This window comes from Chiloscyllium plagiosum, unplaced genomic scaffold, assembly GCF_037043375.1.
Source record: "Chiloscyllium plagiosum isolate Xiang-an unplaced genomic scaffold, Cpla_swu_hap1 HiC_scaffold_51, whole genome shotgun sequence".
Lineage (NCBI taxonomy): Eukaryota > Metazoa > Chordata > Chondrichthyes > Orectolobiformes > Hemiscylliidae > Chiloscyllium > Chiloscyllium plagiosum.
The window spans coordinates 19,894,085-19,917,872 of NW_028270189.1; the positions used below are offsets into that span (position 1 = coordinate 19,894,085).

General features: G+C 43.3%; 1 long non-coding RNA gene across 2 annotated transcripts in view; it reads right to left on the reverse strand.

Moving 5' to 3' along the window:
• LOC148135045 (uncharacterized) overlaps positions 1 to 9,434 on the reverse strand; it is a 71,805-nt gene extending 62,371 nt beyond the window's left edge. For both annotated transcript variants that reach the window (XR_015755482.1, XR_015755484.1), the window contains exons 1-3: positions 9,346 to 9,434; positions 8,240 to 8,355; positions 670 to 2,061 (exon numbers count right to left, since the gene is read on the reverse strand). This is a non-coding gene — a long non-coding RNA (uncharacterized LOC148135045). The remainder of the gene's footprint in view (positions 1 to 669; positions 2,062 to 8,239; positions 8,356 to 9,345) is intronic.
• Positions 9,435 to 23,788: the final 14,354 nt, after the last annotated feature.

The following is a 23,788-nucleotide window of genomic DNA, read 5'->3' on the forward strand; positions in this document are numbered from 1 at the left end:
CACACACACACACAGAGGGAGGGACACACACACACACACACAGCATGAGGGACACACACAGCAAGAGCGACGCGCACACAGTGAGAGAGGGACACGCACACACACACACTCTCACAGCGAGGGAGGGACAAACAGACACACAGTGAGTGAGTGATACGCATACAGAGAGAGGGGAGGACACTCTCACACACTGCAAGAGGGGCACACACACTCACAGCAAGAGGGACACACACATACACACACACTCTCACAGCGAGGGAGGGACAAACAGACCCACAGTGAGTGAGTGATACGCATACACACACATAAAGAGCGAGGGGAAGGCACCCTCACACTGCAAGAGGGGCACACACACTCACAGCAAGACAGACACACACAGAGAAGGAGGGACACGCACACACACAGCGAGGTTGAGACACGCAGACACAGCAAGGGTGGGACATGTGCTCAGAAAGCTAGAGGACACACACACACACTTACACACACACACACACACACACACACACCCCGAGGGGACAGACACACACAGTAAGGGAGGGAGACACGCAGACATACGCACACACACACACACACACACACAGTGAGGGAGGGACATGCTCACACACAGCGAGGGAAGGGGACACACACACACACACACAAACACAGAACAATGGAGGGACACGTGCTCACACAGTGATGTGTCTCTTCGGACGTGTAATCGTCCAGCTCTCACTCCAGTCTGCTCCCTCACAGGGTCACCGTCTGTGACTCCCAGGTACAACTAGGCCTCGATCCTCAGTGCTGATTTATATTCTCCCAGGTGTGAGTCAGCCTCAAGCTCCTGCTCCAAGTTGCTCCCTCACACGGTCACTCCCTCTGTGACTCGGTGCGGATTTCGAGCCTCCTGCTCTGCTTTTTATCCAAATCCAGGTCCCAGTCGGCCTTGACCCTCGCTGCTGATGTATATTCTCCCGCTCTGTGCTGCACTCGCTCGGGTCTCTCCCCTTGTGACTCCCAAGTAATGGTGGGCATCAAGCCTCAGCTGAGATTTATAACATCCCATTCCGCACTGCTCTCTTACAGGATCGCCGTTGTGCCCGGAAGACAATGGGAAAGAAGAGGATTAGACAGAGCAGAGGGTGTTACAGTGATTGAGGGAGTTGTAGGGGATGGAACAGGTTGTCTGGGGAGCTAGGCAGACCTGCAGTGACTAAAGAACGTTAATGGAGCGAGAGTTGCAGACACTGAAGAAGGCAAAGGAAATAGAGAGATGGTGGCTTGTTCATGACGGAGCTTTGTAGAGTCTAAAGGGTTCAAAGTTTGGGAGAAGATTTGTAGCTCGGGTGCTCCTTGTTGTGGTTCTGTTCGCCGAGTTGGGAATTTGTGTTGCAGACGTTTCGTCCCCTGTCTAGGTGACATCCTCAGGGAGCCTCCTGTGAAGCGCTTCTGTGATGTTTCCTCCGGCATTTATAGTGGTCTGTCCCTGCCGCTTCCAGTTGTCAGTTCCAGCTGTCCGCTGTAGTGGCCGGTATATTGGGTCCAGGTCGATGTGCTTATTGATTGAAACTGTGGATGAGTGCCATGCCTCTAGGAATTCCCTGGCTGTTCTCTGTTTGGCTTGTCCTAATATAGTAGTGTTGTCCCAGTCGAACTCACGTTGCTGGTCATCTGCGTGTGTGGCTACTAAGGATAGCTGGTCGTGTCGTTTCGTGGCTAGTTGGTGTTCATGGATGCAGATTGTTAGCTGTCTTCCTGTTTGTCCTATGTAGTGTTTTGTGCAGTCCTTGCATGGGATTTTGTACACTACATTGGTTTTGCTCATGCTGGGTATCGGGTCCTTCGTCCTGGTGAGTTGTTGTCTGAGGGTGGCTGTTGGTTTGTGTGCTGTTATGAGTCCTAGTGGTCGCAGTAGTCTGGCTGTCAGTTCAGAAATGTTCTTGATATATGGTAGTGTGGCTCGTCCTTTGGGTTGCGGCATGTCCTCGTTCCGTTGTCTTTCCCTGAGGCATCTGTGGATGAAATTGCGTGGAGTTTGACCCCACCCCGCAGCTCACCAATAGGATAAACAACACACTGAGAAACCTGCAAAAAAAAACGGACAGATAATCAGGTTTGACCTACAGAGAATGAAACCTGAAAGCAACAACACCCTCAGATTCTATGGACTACCTAAAGTGCACAAACCAGACATCCCACTCAGACCCATAGTATCACGACCAGGGACACCATCACACAAACAGGCTAAAGAACTACAGCAGAAACTGAAACACCTGATCAGCGGATCCAGACACTTTGTACAGTCAACACAGGAATTCTTGGACACATAGACAAGGAAGAATCTATGGTCTCATTTGATGTCACGGCACTGTTCACCTCTATCGACAAAACCCTAGCCAGAGAAACAATAGCCAACCTGTTGGACATGCAGAACAGACAACAGGACGGTGAACCTATCAAAAAAGACTGCATACTCAAACTACTGGATCTGTGCCTCACAACACACTTCACATTCGACAACCAAATATATGAACAAATCAACAGCACACCCATGGGCTCACCCATCTCTGGACTCATAGCAGAAGCGGTAATGCAAAGATTAGAACAAACAGTCTTAACGCAAATTCAACCCAAACTCTGGGTCAGATATGTAGATGATACCTTTGTAATCATTAAAAGCAGAGAAGTAGAGAACACACACAGGATCATCAACGCCACACTCACAGGAATCCGATTCACTAGAGAGGAAGAAAAGGACACCCAACTCCCATTCCGAGACGTGATGGTACAGAGAACACCGAACGGAGAATTCACCACAAAGGTAAACAGGAAAGCCACACACACAGACCAAGTCCTAAACTACGAAAGCAACCACCCCAACACACACAAAAGAGGTTGCATCACGACACTGTTCAAAAGGGCCACAACACACTGCAGTACACCAGAACTGCAAAAAGAGGAAGAAGAACACCTCTACAATGTATTTGCCAAAAACGGATACCCGCGCAATTTCATTTGGGATTGTCTGTATGGAGTTGGTAGACGGCTGTCCTCTGATATTGATGAGGGCAGTGCAGATGATGTGGTTTATATGGAGTTCATTAAGGTCTTTGACGAGGTCCCAGATGGAAGGCTGGTCCAAAAGGGAAGAGCCCATGGGATCCAAGGCAAGTTGGTAAATTGGGTCCTCAATAGGTGGAGGGTTGTTTTTGTGATAGAAAGCCATTATCCAGCGGGTGTACCACAGGGATCTGTGCAGGAACCATGGCTGGATGTTACGTACATTAATCGCTCGGATGGAAAAGCAGAAGGAATCACTAGTAGGTTTGCAGATGACATAAAAGATGGAGGGTGTTGTCTACAGTGAGCGGGATGGACTCAGGCTGCAGTCTGATATCGATCAGATGATAAACTGAGTAGAGTAATGGCAGACAGAGTTTACTTCTGATCACTGTGAGGTAATGCACTGTGGGAAGTCTAATAAACAAATGATATACATCATGAATGGTAGGTCCTCTTGGAGTACCGAGGAACACAGGGATCTTGGTGGGCAAGTCCTGAGATCTCTGGAGGTGTCAGCACAGATAGACAGGGTGGGGAATACACCTGAACTGGGAGCAGGAGGGGGACCCACATCCTGGTGGGGAGCGTTGCTGGAGCTGCTCGAGAGGATTGAAACTTGTCTGGCAGGGCTGTGTGACCCCAAAGAGTCGTAAGGCCAGAAAGAAAGTTGAGGCTGGTACAAATGTTCAAGACAGGAATATAAGTAGACAAGGCAGGCAAGAACATAGCAGACAATGAGGGAAAACTGGTGGATTAAACTGCAGTTATTTCAATGCAAAGCGCCAGACAGATAAGGCAGATGAACCCAGAGCATGGATGGGAACATGGGATTGGGATACCATAGATATTACAGAAACACAGCTGAGGGAGCAACAGGACCAGCAGCTCAATGTTCCGGAGACAGATGCTACAGGAAGGATAGAACAGGAGGCAAAACAGGAGGAGAGCTGGTGGTTTTGATTGGGGGAAACATCCCAGCAGTACCTAGAGGGAGTATTCATACAGGATCGCCCAGTTAAGCGATATTAGTGGAACTGAGAAATAAAAATTGGCCATTAGTTTTCTACGGTCGGACTACAGCGATAGGCAATGGGAGATGAAGGAGCAAATATGTCAGGAGATTTCAGATATCTCTTAGAATAATAGGGTTTTAATGATAGGGGATCTTAACCGTGCCAAACCTGGACTGGGATTGCTACTAAGTTAAGCATTTGGATGGAAGGAATTTGTTAAGTGTGTTCTGAAAACTCCCAGTCATTATGTAAGTGGCCCAACTGGAGAATGGGGCTAAACCTGACCTCCCCTTGGGAAACAAGGTAGGGAACGGGTCTGAGGTATTAGTAGGGGAGCACTTTGGAAAGTTACCACAATTGTATTAGTTTGAAAATAGCGATGGAAAAGGACAGGCCTGGTCCACAAGTTAAAGTTATTCAATGGAGCAAGATAGTATTAGACATGAATTTTTAAAGTAGATCTGGGGAGGCTATTTGCAGGTAAAGGGAAGTCTGGCAAGTAGGCATATTTTAAAACCGAGATAAAAGGAGCGTTCAGCGCCAGCGTGTTCCTGTTAGTGTGCAGCTCAATGCTGACTGAATTAGGAAACACTGGCTGAGTTTCAAGGCTGTGGTCAAGAAGAAAAGAGGTCACATGTCGATATAACTGGCTGACTCAAGGGAATCCCTTCAGGAGCATCGGGGCTGTAGAAATACACTTAGGATGGAAATCAGGAATGTAAAAAGGGGACATGAGATAGCTTTGGCAGAGAAAGTTAAGGAGAATCCAAAGAGACTCTACAAGTGTATTAAGAGCAAAAGAAGAGCTAGGGGCAAACCCGGTATCCTTAATGATCAATGAAGCCAATGATGTGTGAAAGTACAAGATCCGAAACAAATATTTCACTTTGGAACTGACTGTGGATAGAGACTGGGCGCTCAGGGAACTAAACAGTGTTTGGCCTGACTACTATTGGAATACTGTGTGCAATTCTGGTCTCAATGCCATCGGAAGGGTGTGTGGAACATGAAAGGGTTCAGAGGAAATGACCAAAGATGATGCCAGGGTTGGAGGGCTTGCGCTTCAGGGAGAAGCCTGAATAGGCTGGGGCTGTTTTCAGTTGAACATGGGAAGCTGAGGAGTTAACCGATAAAAGGTGTTTAAAATCATGATGGTCATCGACAGTGTCAAGAGACAAGGTCATTTCCCCAGGCGAGGGAAACTTTTCAAAGGGATCGAAAGGACAACTGGCTCCCGCAGAGTGGATGGAATAAGCTGCCAGAGCAAATAGTGGAGGCTGATAGAAATACATTTAAAAGGCATGTGGATGGGTGTATGAATAGCAAAGGTTTAGAGGGATATTGGCAAAATTGTGGCAAATGTGACTAGAAATGTCATGCAGGAGTTGGTCCGAAGGGCCTGTTTCCGTGCTGTACATCTCTATGACTCAAAGTCTTGAAATGAATCCACATTATAGAAAAGGAGGTGCTGGAGGTTTTAAAACACAAAGGTAGATAAATCCCCAGGACCTGATCAAATGGATCTCAGGACATTGTGGGAAGCTGGTGAAGAAATTGTAGGGCCTCCAACAGAGATATTTGTACCATAGAGTGCTATGTGTGATAGGCTGTTAGACTGGAGGGTGCCATTTGGACAGTGAAGAAGGTTTTCTGAGATTACAAAGGGATCCTGATGAAATGTGTGAATGGCTGAAAAACTGTAGATGGAGTTCAATCTGAATAAATGCGAGGTAATGCATTTGGTACAACAAACATGTGCAGGACTTATCCAATTAATGCAAGACCTTCGCTGGTGTTGTAGAACAGAGGAACCTCAGCTACATAATTCTTTGAAGTTTGCAACATGGAGAGACAGGATAGTTTAAAAAAGGTTGCTTGCCTCACTTGCTTTCATCGCTCAGTCCTTTGGATATAGGAGTTGGGAAGTCGCATTGAGACTATACAGGCCATTGGTGAGTCCTCTTCTGGAATACTGTGTCCAGTTCTGGTCGCCCAGTTATAGGAAGGATATTATTAAGCTGGAAAGGGTTGGGAGATTTACTGGGATGTGGCTGGGTATGAAAGGCTTCAGTATAAAGAAAGGCTGAATAGGTTGGTATTTTTCACTGAAACCTGAATATTGACAGATGACCTCATAGAAGTTTATAAAATCATGAGGGGGCTAGATAGAGTTAATGGGAGTTGTCTTTTCCCATGGACAGGGGAGGTTCAAGACAAGGCACTACATTTTTAAGTTGAGAGGAGAGACATTTAAAAAAAAGACATGAGAGGCACATTGTTACACAGAGGGTGGGTTGTGTGTGATATGAACTTCCCAAGGAAGGGGTGAACATGGGGACAGTTACAATGTTTAAAAGACATTTGGATTAGTACAGTAGTAGGAAAGGTTTGAAGGGATATGATCCAGGAACAGGCAGGTGGGATGAGATCCATTTTAGAGTATGGTTAGCGTTAACCGAACAGTACGGTCTGACTCTGACTATGATTATAATTTTGTGTCATCAATTAAGAAAGGCTGCAAGAGAAAGCCAGGGAATTACAGACTGATAAGCGAGACATCATGGTGGGTCAGTTGTTGGAGGTCATTCTGAGAGATAGGCCGTCCATGCATTTGGAAAGATAAGGCCTGATTACGGACAGCCAGCATGGCTTTGTGCATGGGCAAACATGTCCCACAAACTTGACTGGAGTTTGCTCAAGATGTGACCAAAAAGATAGACGAAGGCAGAGCAACAGACGTTGTTTCTGGCTTCCGCAAACCCTTGTTCAGGATGTAGCATGATACATTGGTTAGTAAGGGTAGATCACAATGGATCAGGGAGAGCTAGCCAACTGGATACAAAATGGGATGACAGTGGGAGACAGAGGGTGGTGGGAGAGGGTTGTTGTTCAGACTGGAGGCCTCTGACCAGCAGTGTGCTGTAAGGATTGGTGCTGGGAGCACTGTTGTGCACCACTTACATAAACAATTTGAGTGAAAATATAGGAGTCCCTGTTAATATGTTTATAGATACCAAGATTAGTGGAAGAGTGGGCAGGGAATATAGTTATCGAAGGGGATGTTAATCAACTGGGCCAAGGAATGAAAGATGGAGTTTAATTCAGGTGTTGGATTTAGTTAAGACAAACCAGGGAGGACTAACACGGGTAATGGTTGGGCCCTGGACAGTGTTGTAGAAAAGAGAGAGACCAAGGGGTGCAGTTACATTGTTCCTTGGACTGGCATCACAGGGCGACAGGGTGTTGAAAGCAGCAATTGGCACACTTGTCTTCATTGGTCAGAGCATTGAGTACATGAATTGGAGATATTGGTAACACTGTCGTCAATATTTCTCCTGGGCAGAGGAGGCCACGGGGTGACCTTATAAAGGTTTATGAAACCATGTAGGGTCTACGTAAGGTGAATTGCCAAGGGTAGGTGATTCCAAAGCTAGAAGCATAAACGTGAGGTGAGAGAGCAAGGATTTGAAGAGGGAGCTGACGGACAACATTATCCGCATAGATGGAACGGGCTGCCAGAGGAAATGGTAAAAACAAGAACAATTACAACATGGAAAAGACCCTCGGGCAGGTACGTGGAGAGGAGAAGGTTTGAAGGGATATGAGCCAAACACAGGCAAACGCGACTGATTCCATTTAGGAAACCTCAGCCGAAGAGTCATGCTTCACAGAAACAGACCCGATGTCTCCAGTTATTGGAGGAGGAGACTATCGAGACAAGGCATGTTGTAGAGACTGAAGCAAGTTACAGCGATACGGATGGTCATCTGGACTGGAGGTTTCAAATCTGTGAAATAATTGGTGAGAGGGGAGGAGATGACAGAGATAGGAACTGTTACAGGAGTTAGAATGATTGAAGACACTGGTCCTCAATACAAGTCATAGATACAATGTTGGAGAGGGAATAGGGAACAGAAAGATCCCAGGCAGCATTACCACCCTCTCGTGGGAGGCCTGCTTTCCCCTCAGTTGTTCTGATGCTCCCTCAGAAAGCACAGGTCTGGACTGATAACTGGGAACTCCTGATTCTGTCTCATTACAACAAAACTTGCAGCAGGCGTGGTGATTGAGCCTGGGGTGTGTCTGTACTGTGCTCCCCCTCCAGCACTTTCTCTATGTCATGTCTTGTTAGCTGATGTTTGGATCCCCCTTATTACTTTCTGCTCTGTGCACTGGAATGATCTTACCTGGCAGCAGGATTTATTGAAGACTCCCGACCTCCCTGACTTTGTCTTTCTGGCTGACCAACCATCGTCCCAACCAGCAGTTGGCAAGTCTATTGAGTGAGGAACTCCATGAGTACCTGTAGAAATAAGACACAGAAATAGGCAGAATGGGAAATTAGACGAATGCTTTGAGGGTTACATATATAGAATGGCACTGAGCCCACAGAGATCTGGAAAATCCCAGTCTCCATTCCTGACCTGTGCTGCCTCATCTCTCTGGAGTGGAGAATTCTGTTGGCTCATGACCTGGAGTAGCTTCAAAGGTGAGAGACGCTGACAGCGGCAGCAATTAGACCCACACCGTGAGGGATACCACATGGAGAGGTACTGAGTCACACCACCAAAGTGCCGGGTCAAACAATTGTGCAGGAAGAAAGGGTCTTGATTCATGTTGCACTGGGATATATAAACTGTGAGCAGACGAAGTGATGGCCTCGTGGCATTATTGTGTGACAATTTATCCACAAACTCAGCAAGTGTTCTCTGGACACAGGTTCAAATCCCAACATTGCAAATGATTGAATGTGAAGTAAATGCTTCAAAAACGATGTAATTAAAAACCTGTAAATGAGTATTAAACAATTGCTGATGTTAAGAAAAATCCATCGGGTACATTCCTGTCTTTAGTGAAGTAATCTAAGATGGGACTGGGATATCACAGGTATTACAGAAACACAACTGAGGAAGGGACAGGACAGGCAGCTCAATGTTCCAGGGGACAGATGCTGCAGGAAGGACAGAAGGGGAGCTGAGAGAGGAGGAGAGCTGCTGGTTCTGACTGGGTGAACCATCCCAGCAGGACTGAGAGAGGATATTCCTGTAGGACCGCCCAGTGACGCTGTGTCCGTGGGATTAATCAGTAACAATGGGTCTTCCCTTTCCTCTGATTGTTCTACAGACCCCGAGAGCCCCGCCCTCCTGCACCTTGACCTTCTCAAGATGGCGGCCCTGAGGCCCGCGCTCCCTCTTCCCTCAAACAAATGGCGGCCGTGACACTGGGCCCCTTCCCTGATCAGAGATCGCCGCCCCTTTACACGGGCCTGGAGTATTATTTTCGCTCTTTTTACCTGTTTTCGGGATTTGTGAAATCTCTCCGCTCCTTTCTCCCAGCGAGGCTCCCACACACCGGCTCTGAGCGCCGCTCTCTGAAACCGATGGCAGCCGCTGTCGGAGAAAGCAGCTCCATGTGTCTCTCTCTGTGGCCTGATCGATGTGACACTGCGCATGCTCTGCATAGAAACCAAACTGCGCGTGCGTCTGAGGTTATCGGTGAGTTGATATATAATATTCCTATCTGCACAGAATCATGGGTGAAATATTAGTCATTAACAATTGCTCTGTCGACTTACAGTCATAGACATGTCTAGCTTGCCAATAAATTGTTTGTCCCAATTCAACCATACCGGCCAGGTATATAAATTACCAATCGTTCTGGGAATTTGAAAATAAGTTTCTTACTCGAGTTGTGTAAATCGATTGGAAATATGTATGTTATCAGATTTACATCTCAACTATTTCTTAAAATGTCACATAGATTTATGAGAGAGGTTTAACGCTGTACCATGTAGTGAGAACGATCAATCGTGCAAAACACTTTGCTTTCTGACCAATCCTGAAGCGTTCACTCCCGAGAATGCTTTGGCCCCGCTCCTCACTCACTCTGGTTGGAAGACCGGCCGCTGCTCGGTCCTCTAGTTCCGCCCCTTCCTCCCAATTGCAGAGTTGATTCAACTGGCCAAGCAAAAGAAACATTAAGGGACAAGGGAAGTTAGAGTCGATGCCTTCTGATGCGGTGAAAATATCCTAATCTTGGACCGAGAGGCCAGAGATTAATTAACAACTTGTGCAGGTTTGTAATAACATCTTTGAACAGGTTCATTAGGAAAAACAAGGGAAGTCCGGAACAGCACTAAAACAATAACAAAACCCATGCAATATGGTGGGACTCTCAATGCTCAGATGATTTTAGTCTTTACCAAGTGTTTCAGGGCCCCAGTGGGTCCCAGTTCAGACTGTTGCACTCCCTCTAGTGCACAGCCAAATACCACAATTGTGTGGCAAAGTGTTGTGGTGGGAGATAGAGGTGCTTTTCTGAAAGGCGTTCGGTTTTGGAGGTGATAAGAATTGAGAAGGAGTAGGGTTGTGTATGGAGTTACCTGTTCCCCTCCTGTTGCAGCATCTTATTATTGCCCTGATTCTACCTCGTACATGTTTGGTAGATATCAGTGACATTTCGTAAGCCCACAATACAAGATTTGTCACTCTGTTTAAGACACCAGAAATCTCTTGTAGCACTATAGTCATAGAACAATACAGCGCAGAATAGGCCCTTTGCTCCTTGATGTTGCGCCAACCTGTGAACTATTTTCAGGCCAACCCCCTACACTATCCCAAAATCACACATGTGCTTATCTAAAGGATTGTTTAAATCTCCATAATGTGGCTGAGTTAACTACATTAGCAGGTAGTGCATTCCACGCCCTAACCACTCTGAATAAATAACCTGCCTCTGATATTAGTCTTAAATCTATCACTCCTCAATTTGTAGTTCTGCACCCTAATACGCAATGATGTCATCATCCTTGAAAAAGACCTGCACTGTCTATCATATCTCAGCCTCTGATCATCTTGTATGTCTCTATCAAATCCCTCTTGGCCTTCTTGCCAATGAGAACAGGTTCAAGTCTCAACTTTTCCTCATAAGACCTTCCCTCCAGACAAGGGAACAACCTCGTAAATCTCCTCTGTACCTTTTCCAATGCTTCCACATTCTTCCCGAAATATGGGCACCAGAACTGCACACAATATTCCAAGTATGGTCGCATCAGAGTTTGGATAAGTGCAGCATGATATTGTAGCTCAGGAATTCAATCCCTCTACGAACGAAACCTCACACACCATATGCCGTCTTAACAGCACTATCCAACTGGATGGCAACTTTCAGGCATCTATGTACATGGACCCCAACATCCCTCTGCACATCCACACAACCAAGAATCTTTCCATTGACCCAGTACCCTGCCTTCCTATTATTATTCCCAAAGTGCATCACCTCACATTTAGCTGCAATGAACTCCATTTGCCACCTCTCTGCCCAATTTTGCAGTTTATCCATGTCACCCTGCAACCTGTAACATTCTTCCACACTGACCACTATTCCACCGATTTTAGTGTCGTCTGCAAATGTACTAATCCATCCACCTATGCCTGCATCTAAGTCATTTATAAAAATGACAAACAACAGTAGTCCCAAAACAGATCCTTGTGGCACACCACTAATAACCGGACTCTGGGCTGAATATTTTCCATTAACCACCATTCGGTGCCTTCTCTCAGAAAGCCAGTTTCTAATCCAAACTGCTAAATCACCCTCAATTCCATGTCTCTGCATTTTCTCCAACAGCCTACCATGTGGAATCTTATCAAAGACTTTACTGAAGTCCATGTATACCATGTCAACTGCCTGACCATCATCTACATGCTTGTTCACCTTCTCAAAAAACTCAGAGGATTGTGAGACACGACCTGCCCTTGATGAAACCATGTTGACTATCTGAAATCAAATTGTTGTTTGCTAGATGATTATAAATCTTATCCATTATAATCATTTCCAATATCTTTCTGACAACAGAAGTAATGCTCATTGGTCTATAATTACCTGGGTCATCTCTACTACCCTTCTTGAACAAGAGCACAACATTTGCAATCCTCCAGTCCTCTGGTACCAAACCTGTAGACAATGACGACTTAAATATCAAAGCCAAAGGCTCACCTGTCTCCTCCCTAACTTCCCAGAGAATCCTTGGATAAATCCCATCCAGCCCAGGGGCCTTGTCTACTTTCACTCCTTCTAGAATTGATAACATCTGTTCATAACTAACCTCGATCCTTTCTAGTCTAACATCTCTTACCTCGTTCTTCTCCTCTACAATATTCTCCTTTTTCCTGAGTGAAAACCGATGAGAAATGTTCGTTTAGCACCTCTCCGATCTCCACAGGGTCCACACTCAACTTCCCACTTCTGTGTTTGATTGGTCCTATTCCTACCCTATCCCTTTAATCCTCACATACCTATAGAATGCGTTAGGGTTCTCCTTTATTCTATTTGCTGAAGACTGCTCGTGTCCTCTCTTTGCTCTTCTTAACTCTCTCTTTAAATCCTTCCTAGCTGATATGTACTTCTCCATCACCTCATCTGTACCATTTGCCTCATCAACACATAAGCTCCTACATCTTCTTAACAAGAGATGCAATTTCTGCAGTAAGCCACAGTTTCCTTACCTGATCACTTCCTCCCTGCCTTATAGAGACATACCTATCAAGGACATGCAATATCTGTTCCTTAAACCAGCTCCACATTTCAATAGTCTGCATCCCCTGCATTTTGCATCCTAATTCTTGTTGAATCGCATTATAATTGCCCCAGCCCCAGTCCCATTGATAAATCTTTACCTGTGGCATGTACCTATCCCTTTCCAATGCTAAACTAAATGTAATTGAATTATGATCACTCTCTCCAAAATGCTTACCTACAACTAAATCAAACTCCTAGTCTGGTTCATTACCAAGGACCAGATCCAATGTGGCCTCATCTCTTGTCGGCCCTTCGACATACTGTGTCAGGAAACCCTCCTGTACACATTGGACAAAAACTGATCCATCAGACATACTAAAGTTATAGCATTTCTAGTTAATGTTGGGAAAGTTATAGCCCCCATAATGACCACCCTGTTACTTTCACTCCTACCCAGAATAATTTTGCTAATCCTCTCTGGAACTCTGCGGAGGCCTATAAAAAACTCCAAGCAGTGTGACCTCTCCTCTCCTGTTTTTAACCTCAGCCCACACTACCTCAGTAGATGAGTCCTCATCAAAAGTTCTCTCAGCCGCTGTTATACTATCTTTGACTAACATGACATGCATGGACCCATTGCAGAGCTTCAAACTCCATGAGGCAGCCATACTCTCTGACAGACAGACTCAGTCTGGCACCTCCTCTGTCCTTAAGACCATCTGCACTGCCTGCGCTCCTCCATTTTCCTTTTGCACATTCCCTTTCCAATCCACCCCACCTGCATCACTCCACAATTGGAGCTGTCAAGGCCAGAAGTCTGTGGAAAACCCTCCCTAACCTTCTCTATCCTCCTTTTAAGATGTATTTTAAAATCATTCTCTTTAATCAATGTTTTGATCATCTATGAAGCACCTTAGGAGATTTGCCATTGTGAAAGATTCCATGCAAAGCAAGTAGTTTTTGTTATTGCTGTACATTAGGAGAAACAGGAATGATGCATTCAAAATTATAACAAGAAAGTCACTGATAGGTGCAGTGTGTAGGCCACCAAATAATAACATCACATTGTGATGGGCAATAAACAAAGAAATAACTAATGCCTGTAAAAATGGTACGGCTATTATCATGGGTGATTTTAATCAACATGTCGATTGGTTGAACCAGCTCAGTCAGGGTAGCCTTGAGTTTGTTAACTGTATCCGTGATAGTTTCGTTGAACAGTATGAAATGGAACTGACAAGGGAGCAGGCGATCCAAGATCTGGCCCCTGTGCAATGAGACAGGAATGATTAATGACTTCAGAGTTAGGGAACCTCTTGGAAGACGTGATCTCTGTATGGTTGAATTTAGAATAGATATGGCAAGTGTGAAGGTAAAATCTAATAGGCCTGGGTCCTGTGCTTGAACACTGGAACTGCAATAGAATGAGGGAGAACCTGGATAAAGTCGACTGAAAACAATGATTTTATGGTGGGACTATTGATGACCAGCAGCAGATTTTCAAAGACATGTTACAAAGTGCTCAGTAAAGGTATATTCCAGTGAAAAGGAAGGACTGTGAGAAAAGGCATACTCTGCGATGAGTATCTAAGGGAAGCGATCAAATTGAAAGAGAAGGCATACAAAGTGGCCGAAAACAGACTGAAACTTGAACTGGGAAAACTTTAAAGGTCAACAGAAAGCCACAGCAGAGCTATAAAAAATAGTAAGATAGAACAGGAGAAAAATAAACTAGCACCGACTATAAAGACAGAGAGCAAAATTTCATATAAATAATAAATAAATAAATAATTTTGAGAAAAGAATGGCTAAAGTAAATGTTGGTCCCTTGGAAAATGAGAAGAAGCATTTAGTTATGGAATATCACAATGGAGGACACTAATATCTTGCCAGTAATTAACAAAGAGACAACGGTAGGTGTGGATTTGGAAATTATCATTATTATGAAACAGTTAGTGTTGACTGTTGGAGGTAATTGTTCTAATGATAGAAAAGTCTCCTGACCCTGATGGAATGCATCCCAGGGTACGAAAGGAGATGGCAGGAGAAATAGCAAATGCACTGGCAATAATTTTCCAAAATTCACTGGACTCTGTGGCAGTCCCAGCAGATTGGAAAGCAGCAAAAAGTGATGACACTATTTTAAAAAGGAAGTGGACAGAAGATGGGGAAATTATACACCAGTTAGCTTATTCTCTGTAGTGGGAAAGATGCTTGGGTCTATTATCAAGGAAGAAATAGCAGGGAATCTCTATAGAAATTGTCCCATTGGACGGACACAGCATGGGTTCATGAAGGGCAGGTCATGTTTGACAAATATTTCAGAATTCTGTGAAGACATTACGAGCAAGGTGGACAACGGGGACCCAATGGATGTGGAGTACCTGGATTTCCAAAAGATCTTCAACAAGGTGCTGTGCAAGAGGCTGTTGCATGATATAAGGGTGCATGGTGTTAGGTGTAGAGTATTAGCATGGATAGAAGATTGGTTGAATAAAAGAAAGCAAAGTGTGGGGATAAATGAGTATTATTCCGGCTGGCAATCAGTGACTAGTTGTGTGCTTCTGGGATCAGTGTTGGGACTGCAAATATTTACAATTGATACAGATAATTTGGAGTTGAGGACCACATGTAGGGTGTCAAATTTTGCATATGAGACTAAGATGAGTAGCAGAACAAAGTGTGCGGAGGACTGTGAAACTTTGTAGAGGAACATAAATACATTGAGTGAGTGGGCAATGGTCTGGCAAATGGAATACAATGTTCATAAATGTAAAGTCATACTGTTTGTTTGGAGTAACATTACAAAGGAGATTATTACTTGACTTTTAAATAGTTGCACCATTTGCTATGCAGAGGCACTAGGGTATCCTTCTGCATGAGGGTTGGTCACCACGTACAACGATCCATTCAGAAGGCAAATGGAATTTTGTCCTTCATTGCTGTAGGGATTGTGTTTAAATGTAAAGATTATGTTCCAGCTGTGTTGGATGAGGTCACACCTGGAGTACTGCATGCGGTTTTTATCTCCTTACGTGAGGGAGGACGTACTGGCTCTAGAGGGCATGCAGAGGAGGTAAACTAGGTTGATTCTGGAGTTGAGAGGGTTGGCTTAACAGAGATTGAGTAGATTGGGATTGTGAGAAATAAAACTCACAGTATAACAAATTTCAGTCCTAGTCAAAATCTGAACCAGCGAATTTTATTGGAACCTTCTTGCAAGAAGGGGTGACCAGTGGGCACACACATTCAGGGATTGCTTTACAATGTATACAGTTTTGATTTTCGGTATTCCCCATTTACCTCATAGGTCTTCATACCTATCAATCTCCCTTATTGCGTTGTGCCACTACCCAGGTGCGCTCTGCCATTATTACTTCCCCCTTATCCAAGCTGGCGACCCTCCCCTCTGTAAGTGCTGACATAAGGGAGATTTTGCTAAACCTCGATCTTGATGTTCTTTTCACTTTATCTGTTTGCTTGTAACATCTTCTATTGTTCATAGGTACATTCCATTCCTGAAAATACATTTTAACAATGTGTCTTTTCTTGCCTAGTTTATGCGCTTCAGCTATCTCGGCTCTTTTGCTGAAATTGTAAATTATTTAAACTATCATGATGGAAGAAATTATTTGCAAGAATAATTATGCACTAAAGTTACTCAATTATCCACAATTATATACTAAAGTTAGTAATTATTTACCTATATCCCACAATTATACACTGAAGTTAGTACTCAATTTCGCTGTTCAATGTTCGCAGGAGGACAGTAAAACACTGTTTCACCTATATCCCACAGGATTATATTCATTGTAATTCAGAAGAATGGAAACACATAAAATAATGTATGGAATGGATAAAACAAAAGTAGTGAGGATGTTTCCACTGGCAGGTGAAGCGAGGACAACATGGCATCATCTCAAGATTAGAGACAGCAAATTTAGCACTGAATTGAGAAGGAACTTCTTAACCATTCTGGAATTAACTGCACAGGAAAGTAGTTGATGCTAGTTCAACAAACGTTTTTAAAGCTAAGGTAGATTTTTATTAAAAAAAGAAATAATCAATTAAGGGATGTGGTGAGAACGCGGGTAAATGGTTCTGCGTCCACGAAATGATCTTGTTGAATAGCAGAGCAGGCTCGAAGGGCAGGACGGCCTTCTCCTGTTCCTCGTTCTTTTGTTCTTACATTATGCATTCCTCCCTCACTCGTGACTTGCAGGTGCTGGTTTTGGATTAGGATGGACAAAATTGTAATTTAGTGAACACCACTTTAGAGTCCAACAGGTTTATTTGGAAGCACTAACTTTGCTGCTTTTTCATCAGGTGGTTGTGTGATTTTTAACATTGTCCCTCTCGTAAGTTATGAACAGCAGCAGAAAGCAGTGCGCATGCTCCAAACAACAATGGGCCCCGGGTGATTGATGTCAGCAGCGGACCAATGGAAAGACAGGGCAGAGCTGGAAGACCTGGTCCTCCAACCAATCAGAGTAAATGAGGGGGTGGGACTAGACTATACCACGTGATTATCCTCGCCATCGGCGCGCGTGTTCAGGACGTGTGGCTGGAGGGCTGTCGGTAAGGAAAGAAATGAAACAGCAGGAAGTGGGAGGGTAATGGTGTTGGTATGGGCTGAGAGGTTTTACATACATTTGGTGCACATCGGAAAACACAAATTTGAAACTTACAGTCCCATTTTTGCAGCAAAGGCGAAAATGCCTCATCGAGCGATCCCGCCCGACTGAGCACCGCCATCTTTATTCGGGGCAACGACTCACTGGACACGCGCGCGGCCGCCAGCTTTGTAGGGGGCAAAGTTCAGAGGGGTGTATGTGCAGCTCTCCCTGATGGAGAGTCATGGGGCAGGATTTACACAGAGCACATTCAAACCCAGGGAAATGGATGCTTTTTATTTTGGATATGTCTCGTCATTCATTTAAAAAATTTTGATGTGAAGAGAGGCGGTACAGATAGTAAGTTTGCAGATGACACCAAAATTGGAGGTATTGTGGACAGTGAAGAAGGATATCTCAGAGTACAATGGGATATTGATCAGATTGGTCAATGGGCTGAGGAGTGGCAGATAGGGTTTAATTTAGATAAATGTGAGGTTTGCATCTTAGAAAAGCAAGACACATACTGAATTGTAAGGTCTTGGAGATTCCTGCTGAACAAATAGACCTTGGAGTGCAGGTTCATAGATCCTTGAAAGTAGATAGAATAGTGAAGAAGTTGTTTAGTATGCTTTCCTTTATTGGTCACAGCATTGAGTAACGGAGCTGAACAGGACATTGGTTAGGCCACTTTTGAAATATTGTTTACAATTCTAGTCTCCCTCCTATCAGAAGGAGGAACTGAAACATGGAAGGTTTGAGAATAGATTTTCAAGGATGTTGCGAGTTGGAGGATTTGAGTCACAGGGAGAGGCATAATAGGCTGGGTCCATTTTCCCTGGAGTGTCATAGTGTGATGTTATAGAGCTTTATAAAATCATGAGGGGCATGGATAGCATAAATAGACGAGGTGTTTACCTTGGGTTCGTGGAGTCCAGAACTAGAGGATATAGGTTTAGGTTAAGAGAGGAAAATTCAAAAGGAACCTAAAGTGCAACTAAAATTGGAACACTTAAAAAGCATTTGAATAGGAAGGGTTCAGAGGGATGTTGGCCAAATGCTGGCAAATGGGAATAGATTAGGTTAGAATATCTGGTTGGCAGAGACGGTTGGACCAAAGAGTCTGTTTCAGTGCTAGTCATCTCTGACTGTGATATCATAAAAGTGAACACTGTTCTGATTCTCCTCTGGTCTCCTTGATGTCCACTTGTTCATTATCTTGCTTCCTCAGTCTCTCGTGTGTATTTTCGCTCTGTTTAGTATTTTACTATTATGTTCACAGACCCTTTTGTAAATGAATTGTCTACTGCTGCCCAACTCATGACCATATGCTTCTCATTATCAGGTTTTATTTCCCACAATATCTTTGATAGTGAAGAATTCTTTTTTCCAATAAGTGAGTAAATTTTCCTTCTATTTCTAACAGCCAAATTCTGCACCATTTTCGTTCTCTATAATTCATATTGCACTCCCTGAAAAAGCGTGTGTATTTCTCCTTCCACAGGTACCAGTGATCAATGCCAAAGCCCTGGTGCCTGGGGAGAGGGTAATATTTGACTTCTTGTACAGCTGCAGTTTGTGTGGTGAAGGTGCTCCCACAACGTGGTTGGGTAAGAGACAGAACAGATTATTCACTCAGCGATAGTGAAGAGTAGAAGATACCGGTAAAAATCAATATGTTTTTAATTTCACAAAAACATTGTTGAGAACTTTTGACAAAAGGCCAAAGATGGAGAATATTATGCCAGTGCTAGAGCAGGACTTGTCTTGGTGGGCAGCAAGTTCTGGAGCACAGCCATCAGTCTTATTGTAACAATGTTGGCAGGGCCCAGAGCCTTTACACTATTTGTCCATTTCTTGATCTGATTTGAAATGAGTTTTCAACTAATCCAATTCACATCTGTGTCAGGGACCAATGGGGAAGCTCATTCACTTGGCACTGCTGGCTGAAGATTGCTGCAAATGCTGTTGTCGTATCTGTTACATGGATGATTGAGACCCTTCTGTCTGTAGGGATGGGGATATCTGTGATGCTTCCTGCAGTGAGTTGTTTAATTGTCCATCACCAAGCATGACGAGGTGTGGCAGAAATGCAGAGCTCAGATCTGATCCAGTGGTTGTGGGATCACATAGTTTTATTTGGTGTTGCTTGCACTGTTTGGCGTGCAGGTTTGGTAGCTGCACCAGTTGGCACCTCAATTTTATGTACTGGTACTGCTGCTGGCATGTCGTCCTGTATTCTCCATTGAACCTGGGCTGATCCCCTGGCTTGATGTTATTGGTTGAGTGGGGGATATAACAGGCCATGAGATTTCAGATTGGGCTGGAGTACAGTTCTGCTGCTGTTTTTGGCCCACAGTGAGGCGGAAGTTGCAGTGTCAAGAGGACTGACTTTGTGGTTGTACTTTCCAGTGCATTGGGAGATGTAATGTGGTCCATCTAGTTTCCTTCCTTTGTTGAGACTGTGCAGTGATTAATACAGTGAGTGATTGGGTGGGCCACTGTCAGGAATGCAACTTTTAAAAACAGGTTTTGTGATTTTTTTATGCATAATTTCAGTTGCATCACAATATAAATTTTTGCTATGAATTCTGTGCCTTAGAATTGTGCCTTCCACAATCACCTGACGAACGAGCGGCGCTCCGAAAGTTAGTGTGCTTCCAATTAAACCTGATGGACTATAACCTGGTGTTGTGTGATTCTTAACTTAGAATATGACAGCACTACTAACAGGGCTGCATGTAAACAGGCTCAATCCAGTTAATCAATACATTCGGAAGGATTTCCTCCAAGTTTGATGACTCAATACTAGTCAAAACCGTCAACTTCAACCTGCAATGTTGCTCTTAACAAAAACTTCAGGCTGACACAAAGCTCCCCACCCCACTGCAATGTGGTAACCGGGCCCGGCCCAGGAACTGGGACATTTGTGGACTGTGATCTCAAAGGAAGTGAGCAAACACCATTCTGACAGATTAGTCCTCAAAGGTGAGTAGCAAGTTTGAGACAAGGCAGGTGGTATGCCACCTTGCACTTAGCTTAATTGCATTTCTTATTTACAGTCGTGTTTTGCAAAGTATAAAGAACTGTGTTTTCCATGGTTGGGGAGTTTTATCCTAGTTGATCACAGTTGCTGCCTCTCGTTCCCCAAGTCAAATCATAGGATCTATATAAAACAATAAACTGCAGGTGCTGGAGATCTGCACCACAGAAACAAAGTGCTGGAGAAACCCAGCAGTTCTGAGGGCATCGGTGAAGAGAAAAAAAATGTTACATTTCAAGTTCACTGACTCTTCATCTGAACGGACAAAGGTCACTGGACTTGGAACTTACAATGTTTAATTCCCCTCAGAGATGCTGCTGAACCTCCGGTTCTCCAGCACTGTGCATTCTAAATTGAACTTTTGTATTTTTCCGATCTGTTTGTAAATAATCTCCAAAAGTGAAAGGTTCATTGCAAACATGAGCATAGTTTCCACATGAGTTACACAAGCACATCTCAGTTTAAAAACAAGATTTAACTCAAAGTAACATTCCATCACAAAATTAGCCGAGTTACACCAGTAATAAAGCTCATCCACCCAATGAGGCACTTCAGCACAACATCCTGCAGTGTTGCACACAGCCACCTTTACCAAAGAATGATCACATGTCACAAAATTGAAGGCCAAGAGCATGTCTCTTTAAAGGAGCTGAAGTCAAACTCAATTTTTGGAAGAATTTTTATTAAACCTGATTGAACATTTAAATCTCAGAGCATAATCTTTGCTTTTTTAAACAAAATGTGTGGGAAGCATCCCACATCTTGCTAAAGGTTCAGTTCGGCCTGATTCATAGAGCCAAACGTCAAGCAAACATCACACTTTCCATTTACTTCTACAAAGGGCTGACATCACATTTCTTCAGGATTTAAAGTATTTTATAAATTGTTTGTAAAATCCTTTGACACATTAAAGAACTGGGCAATAAATGTCATTTTATACAATAAGAGTGAAGCCTGTGACATCAGATTTAGCTTTGGAGGGCAGTGTGTGCGCTTTCTAAATTCTGTGAGCACTTTGGGAGACTGCTCCCAAATGGTGATAGTGAGCATATCTGGAATGCACTGTTTAGATTTGGGAATCATTGGGAGACAATCCGTGGTTTAAATAGTACTTGACTTATGTTGTTGTTGTACAGTAAGTAATTCATAAAGTTACTTATGTATTTTTGTTGACTACCTGAATGGTATTCAAATCTGCCAGGTTGCCTTCAATAGTGTAAATGCATCTATTGTAAATATTTGGAATATTCCAGAACTGCCCAGTGTTTGGCAAATTCAGGGGGGACAAAAAATCACATTGAGTAATTTGAAATTAAGTATCCAAGAGGAATTAACTGCTGAAGTATTCAATTCAAATAGTTAAATGGACTGCTCACATTTAAAATACCTCTTATCCATAGGAATGGATGGACTGACAGAATTGGGACCAAATTCCTGGCTGGGGCATGTGAAATGTGCTTTGATAAAGTCACCTGCATTTACCCACAATAATTTGGCAAGGTCGGAAATTAGAAACAATGCAAGCTTCATTGCTGCTCCAGTCGTGTCCCAAGCTCTGTGAAAAAATAACAATGTTCAGGTTTATTGCATACACTCTGAAACACGTGTTCCTTCTACAGATCCTGCAAGTTTCCCCAATGAGCATAGTCCATCCAAATGATGTTGCTAACTTTGGCCAACTGTTTCTTTCCGAGCCTCTATAGCCTGAAGAGTGACCAGAAGCAATTACTCCACATATGTGGGAACATTACTGAGGAGGATTTTTTCCTTCAGCATTGACTTCCATATATTCAGTGCCCAGAACAGATAAAAAGCTTGTTACCTTTTATAGAGCAATGATTCAGAGGAAGTAAAACGCTAACCTTTTCTTGCTTAATAATCACGCTGCCTAAATTGTAAAATGAGCAGTTCTTAATAATTCACTAGATCCAAACGAAATATTTTGTGCAAAACAAATCACATGATACATCGTTATTCAGATAATAAAACAAGTTTGTTCATTGAAGAACCCAGAGGAAAAGGTCATGAAATAATGTGAGTTTGATATACCTCGATCATCATTTCAAGTGCATTCTCTGCATAAATTCTCCTTTTCCTCCTCGAAGTATTCAACTTCTTGAATAATTGAGAGAATGAAGTCACAGTTATACAACACAAAATCAGACCCTTCAGTCCAACTTGCCCATGCTGACCAGATATCCAAAATTAATCTAATCCCATTTGCCAGCATTTGTTCCATATCCATCTTAAACCCTTTCTACTGATTATCAGTTTATTTTACTTGATCAGCACTTGAAATACTGACATTTTTTTTTCTCCCAACATTGGTTAAAGAAATCATAAGTTCAGTCAACTAAGTTAATTTTGTAATCTTTCACAAAGACACAAGTGAGAACAACATATAGCTGAGTGCAAAACAAAATACTGCAGCTGCGTGATATCTGGGAACATTTTTTAAAGGTGAGGCACTGATACTGCGCAAGTTTGTCAGCACGGTTTCAATTACTGACAATAATTTAGTAATGTCTTAGCCTTCACATAGTTAAGGTACATGTGAGATATCTGAATTTCATGAATTGGTTCCTATTGCACTTTAAACCAAGAATAATTTTTGTTGATTAATCTACTCAAAGGAGAAAGTGATGACCAAAGAAGCTGGACATTGGAGTCGAAAAGTGTCATGCTGGAAAAGCACAGCAAGTCAGGCAGTATCCGAGAAGCAGGAGAGTTGATGGTTCAGGCATAAGCACTTCATCAGGAATCACGGGCTTCAGAAAAATAACTGGCATAGACTTATGCCAATACATATGTAGAAGGGTCAAAGCACGTTACTATCAGGTTAGAGACTAATTTCAGATTTGGTACCATACAGTGCAACATTTCAGTATGATCTTTCCATATATACCTAAAAGAGAAGCTGTCTAAAATTACAAGCTCTAGAATGATTATATGATTAAACCTGGAAATAAAGCTGGTGAACAAGAATGGCAAAGTGACGTCCCACCAGTGTCGCCTTGGGCAGTGTCAAGTAAGAATTTGAGAGCAGAGTTGCCACTTTGGTGTAACCTGCAGTCTGGCCAAATTGCAGCAAAAGTCTGTTTAATTTTATCTGCAAACTATTGAATGCAAAATTCTCCTTGCACAATAATGAGGCAGCATTTTGGGATGTCATTTTTAAAATATATCATTTTCAAAGTTACTCACAATTAAGAGTGATCACTTGGTGCTGTCTGCGTAACACAGTACGAAAAGGAATTAACAGAAAAAACATTATAACCCAAATTCAGAGTCACTAATTTATTGATATTGCATGGGTCCAGCATTTATAACTAATCGATTTTAGAAAATAAATACAGATACATTTACTAACTACATTGGAGTACAGCCAAGTTTCTTCCTGAACAGTGACAGGATTGGACAGAGTCTGCATGGATTTAAGAGAGGGGAATCATACTTAGCAAATCTACAGAATCGAATATTAAAGTAAGAAATTGCAGGACATTTAGAAAAACATATCATTAAACATGGTAGACTGGGTTTTGTGAAAGAGAAACTATATT